Source organism: Asterias amurensis, chromosome 10 (genome assembly GCF_032118995.1).
Source record: "Asterias amurensis chromosome 10, ASM3211899v1".
In the NCBI taxonomy this organism is placed as follows: Eukaryota; Metazoa; Echinodermata; class Asteroidea; order Forcipulatida; family Asteriidae; genus Asterias; species Asterias amurensis.
Genome location: NC_092657.1, coordinates 9,914,920 through 9,930,301, shown reverse-complemented (window position 1 = coordinate 9,930,301; position 15,382 = coordinate 9,914,920). Strand labels below are relative to the sequence as shown.

General features: G+C 39.4%; 1 pseudogene; it reads right to left on the bottom strand.

Moving 5' to 3' along the window:
• Positions 1 to 481: 481 nt before the first annotated feature.
• On the bottom strand, positions 482 to 7,154 carry LOC139942637 (putative nuclease HARBI1; annotated as a pseudogene).
• Between the last annotated feature and the right edge of the window lie 8,228 nt (positions 7,155 to 15,382).

Genomic DNA, 15,382 nt, shown 5'->3' with positions numbered 1-15,382 from the left:
AGGCTACGACTTCTTAGTGACCAAGTTGTGATTTATTTACAAAAGTTCACACTCGAAAATAATTTGAAGCTTTCACAACGTGTAAATGTTTCGCTCATCGAGGGCAGTGCGCAACAGAAACTTCAGCGGGCACAACAGAATTGTGGAGCTCGGATTAAGGACTAGTTTAACCCCATGTGTGAACATACCCTAAGGCTAGTCCACCATTCTTTTTGGTTTAGTTTAGCCCAGCTCAGTGGGCCAAATTAACCCTCGCGGACCAGAATAATGCGTTCCCACGCAGGGTTATAGTTTAGCACTTTTGGATTAAGGACTAGTTTAACCCCACGTCTGAACGTACCCAATTACCAGAGTTCATACTTCAGAACGAATATTATCAACTTTGTTCACGAAGAAATCATGAAATTCATTGGCAAGGTTAACAGAGGAAGTATAATCAGGTAGATGACATTTGTTTTTGTTAAGTAATGTATTAACAACTTTAAACATCTTTATAATTACAGCCAGATAGTTGTTCATTGTAGTAGTTCATCTTGGCTTCAGTGATGGCAAGAGGGGCATCACGCTGGGACTTGATGTAGGTTTGGTGGTCATTCTCTGCATGTGACTTTCTCAATTTCCGCTCACTGATTTCCTTCCGATATAAGTAGCTTGAATTTATAAAGACAACTTCCAGCTCGCTAAGGCATTAAGGGTGTGGCACGGAGCTATCCTGCATAGGCAGCGCTCGACTAATCATTCCTGCACAAGAATCTCCAGAAGCACTCCAAATCCCTTTATTTCCCCCTTGCATTATTTGATTAGAAGGGGTAGCTGTCAACTTGTCAAGTGCCTTAAACCTGTTATTGATTACCACTTTTAATTGTTTGCATATCAGAAATTTACTGAACTTACTGAAAAACAAAACAAAATTGGGGTTCTCTAAGTGACCACACAAGCGCAGGTTTAATACGAAAAAATATAGCGTCTCCCCATCTCATATCCAGCAAGGCCGAGTAAGAACACAGCCACGCTATATGTTTTTTGTTTTCCACTCCTGTGTGTGATAAAAAATTATTTTCCAACCTCATGAAGTCAGCCTCAAAAACAAAGAAACAAACATTGTAATAAACAACTTCTGCAGCAATCCTAATAACCGTTTTCTTGAATGTCCTTGGCTACAGCTTAAGCTACATCAGCTTGTGTGTAGTTTTGAAGAAAAGGAAGACCACGCGATCTAGCCGTAGCCGAAGTCGCTGTTTCTGATATGGCCTGTCTCAAGGACTTGGATGTTTTTACACATTACAAATTTTACAGCCTTATTTCATGATGAACAGCATGCATGCGCAAAGTTTGGAATGTAATTTTTGCGTTATGAGGCATTTGAAAGCAGGATATCATTTTGGTAATTTCCAATCACCAGTATCATCACTAGGCCCTATTGGTCTCAATTTGTCATCACAGTTGCAAGAAACTAACGACAGAAAAACAACCAATACTATTGGATGGTTTCAGATGCATGTTTTCGGATGGCAAGAAATTTCATGCTATGTGCATTTGTTGTGCTGAGCAGCTCTATGAAGTTGAACCCTGTTCTTTGACAATTACAGTTGGATGAAGTGCAAAAGGGCAGAAACAGAGATACACCAGGTACCAGTGCTTTTAACTGATAAGAACTAGAAAACATGTATTCAAAGATTCTTTAAAGGGTACTTATTGAACGAACAAGCTCAGCTCGCTTGACTGTACCCTCTCGGTCATCTCGTACATCTCTGTTTCGGCCTGGTTGTACTTCATCCAGTTGCTCAGTAAATATGTCATCCAGCATGATCTCATCTTTCTGAGCTATGCACAGCTTATGCAGAGTGTATGCTGCCTAAACAGTTGATATAAGGAACTCCACTCGCATCAAACTGACTCATTCGACGAAAACATCCTTGAGTTGCCCAACGGCTGTTTCAGTCACTAAAAAGTGCGCCCTCTCGTGGTGGTTTTTGTTAAGCGGGTTTCGCTTGTCAAAACGCGTGACGTCATTGTTTATTAAAAGGACGGCAGCTAAAACTCGCCTGTTGTTTAAGTCGTCACGTACTGAAAAACCTGCTCGTTTATTGGCTAGTTTTTTAGGGGGATTGTCTTAGTTACGTGTAGTATATATAGTCTTTTTACAATCTAAGTGGGCTTGTTCGCTGAACTTCTTGACTTAGAGACTATCACGAAAAGTTCGATGTGAGCGGCCATGAGACGCGAAATGTGACTTCCTGTTGTAAAAAACGACGTGAAGTTTGTATCATTTAATAAAAGCCTGAGCGTTTTTTGTTGCTATCTTCTAGCAAGTCTGTCATCAATGACTTTTCCAAGTGGATGTATGAATGGTAAGTCTGGGACATTTGGTTTTGATTAGCAAATCGTCATTTAGCTATTGTGTTTTGTAGCGTGTTTTGGTTCACTCACATGTGGGGATCGTGTTCCGTGTACAAACTACATGTATGAGTGGTACGTATGTATACAAGTTCGGCCATGTTTGACTTCCAGTACATGGGATTAGTGTCATCTAATTCTAAAACATTTGTTATGCATACTCGACTGATTTGTGGTGCCAGTTGGTACGGTGGGGTACTGGATGGAGCATGGAGGTAGACACTATAGATGGAGGTACACATTTGATGTTAAGGGGTAATGACATGACATCGATATGACATGACATCGACTAGGCCAAACTTTTAAAACAATATCAACAAATGGCAATCAATTCAGAAAAATTTTACGACCTTGCCAGCAATTTCTGCCCCTTTTTTGTATTTATTATAGACCTTATTAGTTGTTAATAAAATATCATAAATACAAGATTTATAATACAAGTATAAAAAAAAAATCAAGACTAGAAATTGAGAGTTTGTGTACAAACTCAGGGTGTTCGGGTGAATGGTCAAATGAGGTCACGTTGTGTACAACATTTGTAGAACATTACAAGAGGTTTCATGTAGTGAAAGAATCTTGTACGTAGCGTTTGTGGTTCTCAAGATATGAATTTTTCAATTATTTACCGTTTATTTAACTTAATGACGTCATCGATGATGTCATCATTCCAAAAAAAGTTTTGGTTTCGTCTGCACACTAAGGTTTATGTTCATGGTAAGTTTCAAGTTCATACAAGCGTTAGTTTTGTTCAACAAGTTCATAGTAGTTTAACATTTTGTTCAAAATCGCACGAAGAAAGATGAGGCGAATCCCAGCGTAGTGGAATTTGAATTACGCGCGCCTTCAACGGAGTCTGCATGTGTATACACAACCGGTAATGCCCACAGCCACGCAGTGCTGTTTTGTCGTAGAGCATGGATACAATGTAGGCCTACATGAACTACACGCACACACACCCACACACCCACAATACAATAGTAGCATTCACATACATGAATGGCGATACTATCTGGTTTCTACGCGTAATGAATGGAGGTCAACACAAACGCGCGCTTTTACGACCAGAAGGCAAAATTCAACTGGCATTATGTTTGTGCAAAAGTTTGAGCAGGATAACTGATCTTCAAACTGATATTCAAATTTTGCGAATATGATATATAGTTCTTGAGATATGAACTTTTGAAATTTTGAACTTCCGGTTTCAACCGGAAGTAAAAGTCACATGAGGTCACGTTGTGCACGACTTTTGTAGTTAATTACAAGACCTTTTATATGCACCAAATATCTTGTGTGTGGCATTTGTAGTTCTCAAGATATGAACTCTCCAATTTTTAGCGTTTTTTTGAACGTAATGACGTCATCAATGACGTCATCATTCCAAAAATGTTGCTGTTTCGTCTACTCATTAAGATCAATATATATGGTAAGTTTCAGGTTCATACAAGCTTTAGTTTTTGCGAAAATCGCGCGAGAACGTTCGAGGAGAAGAACACGCAGAAAAAAAAAAAAAAAAAAAAAACAGAACAATAACAATAGTTGTTCGGCTGGTGGCCGAACACCTAAAAAATGAAATTGACACTTAGTTTACGGTCCATTTGAATATGAGATGACCATTGTTTTAATTTTAACTGAACTCTTTAACTGAAGTTGCGTTTCTTAACTTGCAGGCTCGTCGAAAGAAATGCAACCATCAATGACTTATATACAGCAAATGATTATTTCATCATACGTGAAGTTATGTACTGACTTGAAACATGTGCAGCAAGGTAAACTGGTGTGTAGTTAACTATACGGTGAATATCATGTGATGCCTTGGTGAACATCAGCAAATTTTAGAAAAATTTCACGGTATTCCCTTCCAATATTTGCTGAATCTCGCACTAGAGGTTCTTGAGCAGCGATGGTGATGTCGTCTGTGAGGTGATGAAGCATTGCTTGCCAAGGAACTGCAGTCAGAGGATCAATCACTTCAACCTGAAACAAAGATAAATACTGCATGGATTAACGTCAAGTCAAGAGAGTATTATTTTATTTGTGTTTTTTTCTTGTTGAAACCCATAATAATTGCACAGTATCCATTTAAATTATAGTGAGGAGACTTGCTGCCGTTACTTACTGTGCAACATCTGTGCACGTGGTTACCAACAAATGGTCTATTAAGTAAACACATGCAGATTGCGCAAATTAAGTTGTGTTCACAATGGCCGAAACTTCAAAGTGAGGCTGCGGACCTCTTTTTGGCTTTTTACGTGGACCCCCTTTTGCTTGCTGGTGAAATAAGTCACAGACGTAACAACTGCCAATACGTTGGTGCTTTAGCCATTCTGTCCCAACCACAGTCTGTCGGTTCTTGACATTTCCTGAATCGTGCTCTCTCGTGCCTGCTCTCTGATGGCTTACTTTTCTACCACACAGGTCGCATAAGCTATGTGGAAGCTGACCCGAATCATCCTCCCAACTGCTCACATTGAAGACGGTTTTAATTTCTTTATTGATCCTTGCAAAGTATTGGCTTTCTATCAGTTACCCTTATTCTACTAGAGCATATTCTACACATTTTTGTAAGAGCTACTTCTTGAAATTTGAAGCTCATCTCGGCTTAAGAAAAGTTAAATATACTACATGAATGTTGGCCTACTGTGATGTAAGACTATTGGAGTATACAAGAATATTTTAATGTGATGTTAATCTCCACAGCATCAAGCTATCCAAATCCACATTCCATCGTTTGTAGGCTACAACTTGTTTTACACAAACTTTACAATTTCCCCATATACTTCGTATAGCGCGCTTTCCCTGGCAAGTCGCTGCTACGCGGCGTGCCGCACGGTGGTATCTGTAGCGTTCCTACGTGTACTCACCAGCGAAACTGTGTCGTTTGCTTCGCTGAAACACAATTTCACCGAGTAATATGAGTGGATTTTATGGTCAGATTTTGAAACTTCTCCGTGTAAAAACAAATGTCCCAGAGATGAATCTTTGTTTATATCATGCAAAAACAACCATTCTTCTTAGTAATCAGTCTGGCTTGTATAGATAATGTTTTCCTTATACATGTGACGGTCATAGAAATTGTACCCCCACTGTTATTTTTATTGCACTTACTTATTATGTAACATTTAATTATTCAAGAGTGGCGCCCTCTCTTGAGAAGCATTTCAATTTTGCGCGCTTCCGCCACCCTCATAATGATTCCAGCGAAGACCTGACAAAACGTATTTTGTCTTTGTTTGTTTCAGGTAGTAGTTTTTTGGTTTATTTTCATACATTTTCCATCTAAAATCATCATTCATGTACATTATTGAAACTGGTCTTTATCTTCAACCACTATTGATTCTATTTTTGTTCATTTCGAGATTATAAGAGCTTTAACGAAACTGATTGATTGCCGGACTAAAGATCTGTCCCGGTTTAGTTTTCTGAATACAAGTTTACTATTTATTTGTTGAACTATACCCTTGTAGTTTATTTGACAAGAGTTTTATTTGCATTTAAGTTGTTGTTTTCCATCGATAATCAAGATGGCGCATGATGTGAAAATCACATGTCATGATCTTGAGACATACCTGTTTACTTAAAGCCGTTTACAATTTCATTTAAGATTGTTTGTACATAAGTATTGTTCTGTGATTATTTGTTTTATAAGTAAATTAAGATAATGATTCCAGCGAAGACCTGACAACACGTATTTTGTCTTCGTCTGTTTCAGGAAATAAAATGGTGCACCGAGTATAAAGAAAACAACTTACCGTTAGCCTCTATCCTTATCCGACTCTCTTAAGTATTGAGAGGGTCACATACATAATCAGAGATTTACTGTTGGGTATGAATGCATCACACGTATATAAATAACTACGACGAAAATCTCACAAAAAAGTCTATTTACTATTTGAATTCTTTTTTAGTATAGAAACGTGTAAATCCTGGTAGAAAACACAATTATATATACACAAAGTGGCAAGGTAAATACTGGGACGTTGATGAATTAAATAAACGGGGCATTACGTCAACTTTAACTGTTGCAAAGGGGTTGTAGTGTAAACAAATCATGACGTTCTGTGTAATATATGGAGGAAACGAAATTTGTGCACTCTGCAGCAAACAAACTTGAACACTTGTTTAACGCACAGTGCATGGGATTGAAACAGCCGTGGCAAAAGCACGCTCAATAACACTGTCTAGCTGCACTCGGCTCCATGTTGTATCTGTTTTAGTTCCTGGTCATGTTGCCAAACTCTTTGAATAGAGTCATCAAGAAAGATTTTTTCAGGGGGTAGGCTGAGTCACCAACTAAATACTTCTGGTCAATAAATTTATTGGCTGCTGATGTGTATATGGCAGAGATACGGAACGAAAACCCGCGCGTCATGGCAGCTGTCTGGCCAGCCACACGAAACATTAGTGGACAGTCACCTCGAGGAGGTGACTGTCACACACTCCTTGAACACTAGAGTAATGATGTTTCCGAATGAATTAAGCCTCTGGGTCACTTGTGGGTGCTTTGATCCGGATATGACATCCATCTACTGCCCCGACGATGTTGGGGAGGGTGCAGAGACTTGCAAAACCAGTTGCATTTGCTTGCTGTGTTCGGCCACTGTACCATAGTTGACATTGCCTCTTCATTGCATAGCCACCCTCTTGTAACATTCATGGGCTGTTGACTTCGCTAGGCCAAAACGATCAGCCATGGAGCGAAAACATTCCAGATTGCCTGCATTAAAGATAAAACAAAAAATCAGTTTGCATTCATGCATTGTTTCCATATGTCTCCGTTTCGAAACCTCTTAAACCTTAGTAATCATTGCTTTGTTTTCTCGGGGAGGTGAAGTTTAAATTGACTTCAAATATTCATTATCTAATGGTATTTTACATCCCAGTTATGCCTTTAAAAAAAACCTCTCCCTGAAAAAAATCAGGATGTGCACTCAGCCCATTAAATACGTGAGTGGCGTTGGAGTGTATGTGTAATCGAGGGACAAACATGAATTAATTATATCAATAAATAATGTAAACATTAAAAAAAAATCTCCAAAACAGTAAAGATAGGGGGGGGGGGTTGTTCTACAGAAGTCCATCCTTTAAGGCATGCACACGTCTGGTATTGTCAAAGACCAGGGAAAAAATAACGAACTTGTGAAAAATTGGATTATCTGGTCATTGCATTGAAAGAAAATGCTGAAATAAAAACACCCTTGTTGTACAATTGAGTGTGCTTTCAGAAAGTAGCAAAAGGGCTTCTGGTGAGAAGTCTGTTATTACTTCAGAGGGAGTCATTTCTCACAATGTTTTATACTATCAACAGCTGCCCACTGTTCGTTTCCAAGTACATTTGTGTGCCAGTTTATAGCTTGATTAATTACTCAACGTGTACAGTGCCTCAAACAAGAAAAATAAGCACCAACAAATTGGGAGCTATTTACTACAGAGCAATTTTCAGGGAAACGTTCTCCCGGGAAAATCAACCGTTATCACTATTAGTGATATTAGTTAAACCCAATTTGGTAACTCCCGGGAGTTACCATTACCCATTATTATGAACGGTCGTTTCACACTTACAATCAAACCCCAGGAAATACTTAGTATAAAAATGGCTGTAGTAGATTGAAAAGATCCACTAAATTTTCGCAGGATTTTCCCGGAAATAATAGTGTGAAAAGGGCTTAAAGTCATGAGATTCCACACTGCGCTCAATTCAATTTGGCGGGTTGATGCACATGCTATCTAGCATGCCGGGCTTCTATTGCAACATACACAAGACCATCTCTTTGGGTGCGTTCGTTTAGCTTCCCTGGGTCGACCCAGCGGTGCTCACTCGGGTGAGCCCCTGATAATCACCCTCTCTTGGTGAGATTGGGAACAAGAAAGGTCAGGCGGCAGAAAAACCCGGAAATAAAGGTCAGGCGGCAGACAAACCCGGAAACAACACATTTTTATCGTCCACTGTCGTGTGCTAAAAAGTTGGAAAGGCGTAGGTGTAAATAAGTAGCAGAAATTATTTCTCTTCGTCCAATAAATACACTGATTACCGACCAAATGCAGTGTATGAGTTAAAACGACAGTTTGCACTTTAAAGTTTAATCACAAGCAGACGAGAAAAGGTTCCTAAAATTGTAAAATACTGCGAGGTTACTGTTCCCTCGTATAAGCCTAATGGTTTTCAGCAGCTCTTAAAGGAACACGTTGCCTTGGATCGGACGAGTTGGTCAAAACAAAAGCGTTTTTAACCGTTTTATATATAATGCATATGGTTGAAAAGATGTTTTAAAAGTAGCATACAATGATCCACACAAGTTTACCTCCAAATTGCGTGGTTTTCCTTCTACTGTGCGAACTATCACCGTCGGCCATTTATGGGGGTCAAAATTTTGACCCCCATAAATGGCCGACGTGTTAGTCGACGAGGTAAAAGGAAAACCACGCAATTTCGAGGCATGTTTGTGTGGATCATTGTATTCCACTTTTACAACATCTTTCTACCCATATGCATTTTATAAAAAACGGTTACAAACGTTTTACAAAGACCAACTCGACCGATCCAAGGCAACGTGTTCCTTTAAGGCTGAAAAGGGAAACCTTTGAGGTATTGCTCTGCACGCTTGGTGCTTGCCCAGAATTTGCAGAGAGACAGAGTCCAGGGAGACCCAAACTATCAGTAGAAAAGTCAGCTCTGGTATTCGTGTGGTATGTTGGCAAGTCTTAAAAACCAACTAGTTTCACTTTCAAAGTGAAAGTCACTTACGAAGTGACCGAAATTCTACAGCCTACAGTGAATATTTTGCTCGTAATGTTTGTCTGACTACGGGGTGATGTCGATGTTTTCATTTCGTACATTTATAACAAGAAGATGTAAGGAATGTTTGAGGAATTTTGTTTGAAGTTTCGAGTGTTTGTGCTAATAGATAGGAATTTATAGTATCAACCAGGCTGTGCCGCATGATAGCTATAAATGTTCTGCTGAGAGTGATTGCTGAGCAAATGAAGTCGGGCACAAACTAAACGCGTAGGTAATTAACTTTGCAATATTGTTTAAAAAGGTTAATCTTCGTGTTAAATTAAGTATTTGTAACAATTTTCTTATTCACTTTGTCTATTGTTTTTATCAGAAATTGATTTTTCTAACAAATCAAATAAATTACCAAACAATTTTTGTAACATCTGAAACATGTTATATAATTCTGAAAATTATTTTTATCGGCTTCAAATAATATTTTCCTGCAAAAAAATTGAATTATTTGCTATACCTTGTGCCAATCCTCGCCATTCTCATTGTAAATGTTTCCCTTTAGACGGACAACTGTTTCCGCGACTGTTACTCCACATTTTAAAAACAAATACTTTAATTGTAGAGCTGAATCTATGAATTGCTGCTGTTTTTTATCGGGTTGAATTTAACTGTTGGGCATACTCACGAGGTACTCGATCAACTGTTCGGCAGAATCGCTGAGAAACTGAGACATACTAATATGTACACAACAGAAGGTAAGTTTTAAAGTATCACCGTCTTTTGTAAACAAATGGAGTTCATTTTGGAGATGTTATTTTACTTATCTATTGTTAATGCTGGCCTGAAACCAGAACTAGACATTTGTTTGAGTTCATGAAAGTAGTTAATCAGTCATTGTTTATGAGTATTGTGTGCCAAAAATATTGAATACCAAAAGCATACAAATTAAGAAAAAGTTTCACCTGCGACTGTTTCACATTCTTTTTGTGTTTTTGGTTGATGGTGTTTTACCGTTACGGTTTTAGGCCTCAACGCCTTGATAGAAAGTTCATACGCCCCTGAAATTCAGGTCACACACCGTCTGGGACCCGTCCTTTGGGATATCAAGACATGGCTGCTTCCTTTTTTGTTTAAGAAGGTGGGAGGAACTACTAAAATGTACTATCGTATGAGGTGTTGTGACCCATTGAGACCGAACGAAACAGAGGATCGTGACCCTGATATTGACTTGCATGCAGAACAACAGCTAGACGGACTTGACCTACGAAAGGTTATAGTCTTAACACTTTCTGTTAGTAGCTTGGCCAGATTTTGGTTCAAAGAAACATTGTTTAACTTAATTATTTTCTTTCACTAATTTATGATATGTGATGCTGTTAAAATAAAACGTGTTACATGCAAACTTGTTACTATCACATAATCTTTCAATGAATTACAAAAAGTAAATGCAGTACAGCAGACAATGGTGTGAACATTCAGATCAAGGATTTTATACAAATTTTTTTTTTATTTTATATCCAGACCCTTCCCTCTCAAACTTTAGTATTTTACGTAGTCTAACCATACTCTCAAAACAAACTTCCTTTGTAGTAGAATACTGGGAACATCAAACAGCAAATGTGATTTTAATCAGTGTCTCAACGTGAACAAACTTACAATTCGTTTTTGTATACATTTGACGTTCTAAAATGGAATACACATTTAATAACGATTACAACACATGCAAAACGTTTTTGAACGTTTTCAGCAAACCATAAAACGTTTTCCAAACGTCGTAAGAAAGTTTCTTAATGTATATGCTGTCCTGCCAGTCTTTAATAACGCCAAGACCTTGTTGCAACTGGACTAGCCATGCATCCATATTTTGCTCAGTACACTACTTCAACAGCTGCAATCACTGCTCCACGGAAATTACTCAAGAGCAGTACCAGAACATGCGGAACATGCGACCACAGCCTGTTGTTGGAAGGAAAACGAGGGACTTCATAGAAGCAAGCTAACAAAGTAAGGTACTAGATCTTCCCAAATTTCACGGAGCCATACGTGCCTTCAACAGAACAGTTGTTGACTACATGATAAAGAATTCCCATACGAGGATTTTGTACTACTGCTGGCAACAGATGATGGTGTTATTAAGAAGTTTTTCGTCGAGAGGTTTCCCTGCTTGAAGCTTAGTTATATGGACAATGACAGACTGGGGACTGCTCTATATTCCGACGTGCCTATGTTTCGACACCCCTTTGTTTTGACATCCCTATGTTCCGACACCCCTATATTCCGACAACTCGACCTATATTGCGACAACCTTATGTTCTGACACCCCAATGTTCCGACACTTTTATATTCCAATGACCCAAACACCCCTCTAATAATAACAACAAACAACAACAACAACGACGGCGACGTCGACGATGATAATACACAGTATATATTTGGTTTTGCGGTAACACCATGTGTGTATCTACTTGCCAGGTAAGTTGTTCTCAGGGAACTGTCTTGCTTTATTAATTTAGACCATGTCATAGATTGGGACCAGGCTCGTATCATAGCACCTGAGAGACATTGGTATACAAGGCGCATAAGGGAAGCCATCGAAATATACAGACACGACTGTGCCACAAGATATCGGCTATTTCATCAGCAGCATTTGGCATACTATCCTACCACCACCTACCACCACCCTCCTCTAACAAACCCAAACCTACTGACACGCTTTACTACACCCGAGAGGTTTCTCACACAATGGGCAACCCTAACAATAGCCCTGAGCTCGCCAACCACACAACCAATCAGAGCATTGATTGACCTGCAGTGGATTTACTGAACCCCTATAAATTAGCCCACTCCTCTCTACCTCTCCTGACGATGACTAGAGCAAGCTAGTCGAAACGTTGAGACCAATTCCGAACTGACTCCGCGGCAGTACAGTTATTACGAGCCTATAAGCTAAAGTTGAAGTCCAGTCAAATTTCTATACCATCCGCCCTGGTAATAGTTATAAACCAGGACACTTCTTTTCAGAACTGAGAAGTCTCCAGAACCTCCGATTTTCTACTCCACGGCAGTAGAATAAAGCAAGACAGTTCCCCGAGAACAACTCTACCTGGGAAGTAGATACACTTATGGTGTTACCGCAAACCAAATATATATTGATACCCCACCATGCAATGCCTCAAATCCTATAATAATACACAATTTTTTATATAGCGCTTCACACAGAAAGCCTCGAAGCGCTTTACAAGATCAAAACCCCCAATATTACAAATGAACATAGATTTGCATATATACACAGAAAGCGACAGAAAACAACAGAGAACTAATTGAAAAAATAGGTTTGAGCAGTGATTTGAATTGATTAGCAGTTTGGGCAGCCCTGTTCCGACACCCCTATGTTCCGACAACCTGTACCAATAATAATGCTGTTCAGCTTGTTTCTCTGTATGTACTGTGATGCCTCACCCTCCGATGTAGACGACGAGAATGTCTCTGAGCGGCTGGAGACAAATCCATTGGGATTGATGTAAAATGTCCCGCGAAACGGTACATGCAGGGTTTGAAGAGTGTGCTTTAGAAAGACCACGGTAGGGACACAGGACGGGACAGCATAGGACAGTAATCTGTATTGTGACGCCTCACCCTCCGATGTAGAGGGACGGCAACGACGAGAATGTCTCTGAGCGGCTGGAGACGAGTCCATTGGGATTGATGTAAACTGTCCAGAGAAACGGTACATGCAGGGGTTGAAGAGCGTGCTTTCGAAAGACCACGGTAGGGAGACGGGACAGAGCATAGCACAGTAATCTCTATTCTCACGCTCGAGTGCTCCCGTCCTGGATGTTGTGGACCGCATGGTGATATAGAATTGATTCAAGTCCCAGTCCCCATGAGGGTCCTTTTATTTACAGTCTCATCTTCTAAAAATTATACAACTTTTGTGAGGTTGGCATCCCCCCAACGTAGCCCCCTGTGCTTGGCCATTCTCGGGACCACAATAGCTACATTTTGAAGTCGGATATGATTTTTTAGAATCTCTCGCATGAGAACGGGGCTTGAATTGAGTCTATCACAAGGCTCCCCCACCATACAACGTGTACAAACTACATCACTCCGTTGTCGAACAGACAGGACGTTGTTTCACCAAATTAGCATTCCGAAACTCTACACGTCGGAGTCTACTTCAGTTTGGCGCATGCGTCGATCGATTTTCCTACTTCCTTACACTGATCTCTATTGTATACAATTTGTATACAATCAGTATCCATTATAGCTTATTTTACTCCCCAGGAAAGCAGGGTTCGACATTAACGCTGGTCTGCTGGCCAAATGCCAGTAGAAATCGCGTCGGACCAGCTGAAACCCTTTGCCAACTGGTCCGGCTGACCAGTCAAAAATATCGGCAGCGGTACTACAGAACTATGACTATTTTAAAAATATTTTTAGGCTCGAATAAAACGTAAAAACATTCACTTAAGGTTTGGATAAATCGTAAAAAAATTCACTCGAAGTGCCGCTGAACGCTGGCAAACTTCCGACAATCACGCATTCACATGTGCACACAGCGCAAAATCCAATCATGCAACGCAAAGGCTCGTAGTCTTTGTATTAGTTCACGTGTGGCAAAAAGTGTAAGAAACATTGAACGCTAGAGGGCGTTTCAGAATATTCGATAGCGTGGGAATAGACGCCCTCTATTGGTGAAAGTACGCGATAGCTTACAAAACTAGCTTCAATTGCTCGACAAAAGACCACAAAGCAAAACACATTCTGTCAGCAGCATGGTCGTCGACAACGGAGCAGATTTCGGTGTGGGAATTAGAGTCTAGCGTGTTTACGAAAAACCAGCGAGACGGTGAGGCCTCATTCAACAAAAATTACCAAGTTACAATACTCTGGATGAGCAAAAAGGAGTATTTAATTGTGTTTAGTAAGGTTCTTCCATCCTGATTTTGCTTAATTTTTTTTTGTTATTTGGGGCTTGTTTTTTGCGGGCGATTGGTGGGTGATCTAGTTTTGCTCCATGGTTTTATGGTCAAATAAAATGCGCGGTTGTTTGGGTTTTTTTGCGGGTTGATTTCAAGAAAGACTTGGGTTCTAGAATGCAATACCTCCATGGTTAAACAAAGGCGCAGTTGTTTTTGCTACTTTTAAATGAAAGTTTTGTTCACAAAACAGACGCCGGTATAATTGAAAAAAAAAATACCGTTAAACTCATATGCTTCTTCATGGATGTTGCAACTATTTTCATGTCTACCTTTTGGGGAGTTTAATTTTCTGGACGAAAGTGGGAAGATTTTGGGAACTTCGGTTATCGGTACGATGTATTATATTTATGAATACTTATTAAAAGTACAAATAGGCAATGTTTATACATGCGATTGCACGTAACCCTCCCCACCGTAGATTTGAAGGCAATACATAAAAAGTTAATTTGATATTTTTAACAGTCGGTTTTAAAGTTGTTTTTTTTGTTAAGTAAAACACTAAAAAAAAAAATCATAAAAAAAGTTCTTACTTGGGAATACTTGGATGTCGAGTGCTTACAATAAACCGTGGACTAAAAAAACTACGTAAATAAAGATCATATTAAATTTTTTCATTTGCTCTGACAAATAATTTGACCCGTTTTTAAATTAACTTTAAAAATATTATTGTTTACATATTTTAAAAGAAAAAATACTCTCAAATTAGTGAGTCCCCCTTACGAACACAATAACTTGGTACACATAAATTAAGTATGGCTTCCAGTGCAGTTAAGTTGACGTTGCAATTCATGTTGAATTTTGAAATAGCGACGATCGGAAGTCGAGTAGTTGGTATACAACAGTAAACTTTAAGTTTAAAAAAAAAAAAAATAAAAATGGCGGACCAGTCGAAAACGTGGCGGACCAGTGAAAAATCAAGCCAACTGGTCCTGCTGGCCAGTTGAAAAAAAAGTTAAGGGCAACCCCTGGAAAGATAAGGCCACTTTGGACAGGTTGTACATGTAGGCGCGGTGGCAACCATGGTGCAACCAACCAAGCGTGTCGTGAGTGTCTAGTATTGCATCTCCATGCGAGCTCCATCTTGTGGATGGTAAGGCTATGGAGCTATTTATAAGCATTGAGCAATGAGGTACACATGTACGTTATTATTGTTGTTTAGGTGCTTGACACTAAGTAGCCTCATCTTCCCTGGGGAAAAAAACCACGCTTAGAATTTGTTCACCGTCCTGTGTCCCTACCGTGGTCTTTCGAAAGCACCCTACTGTGGAGCCTCAAC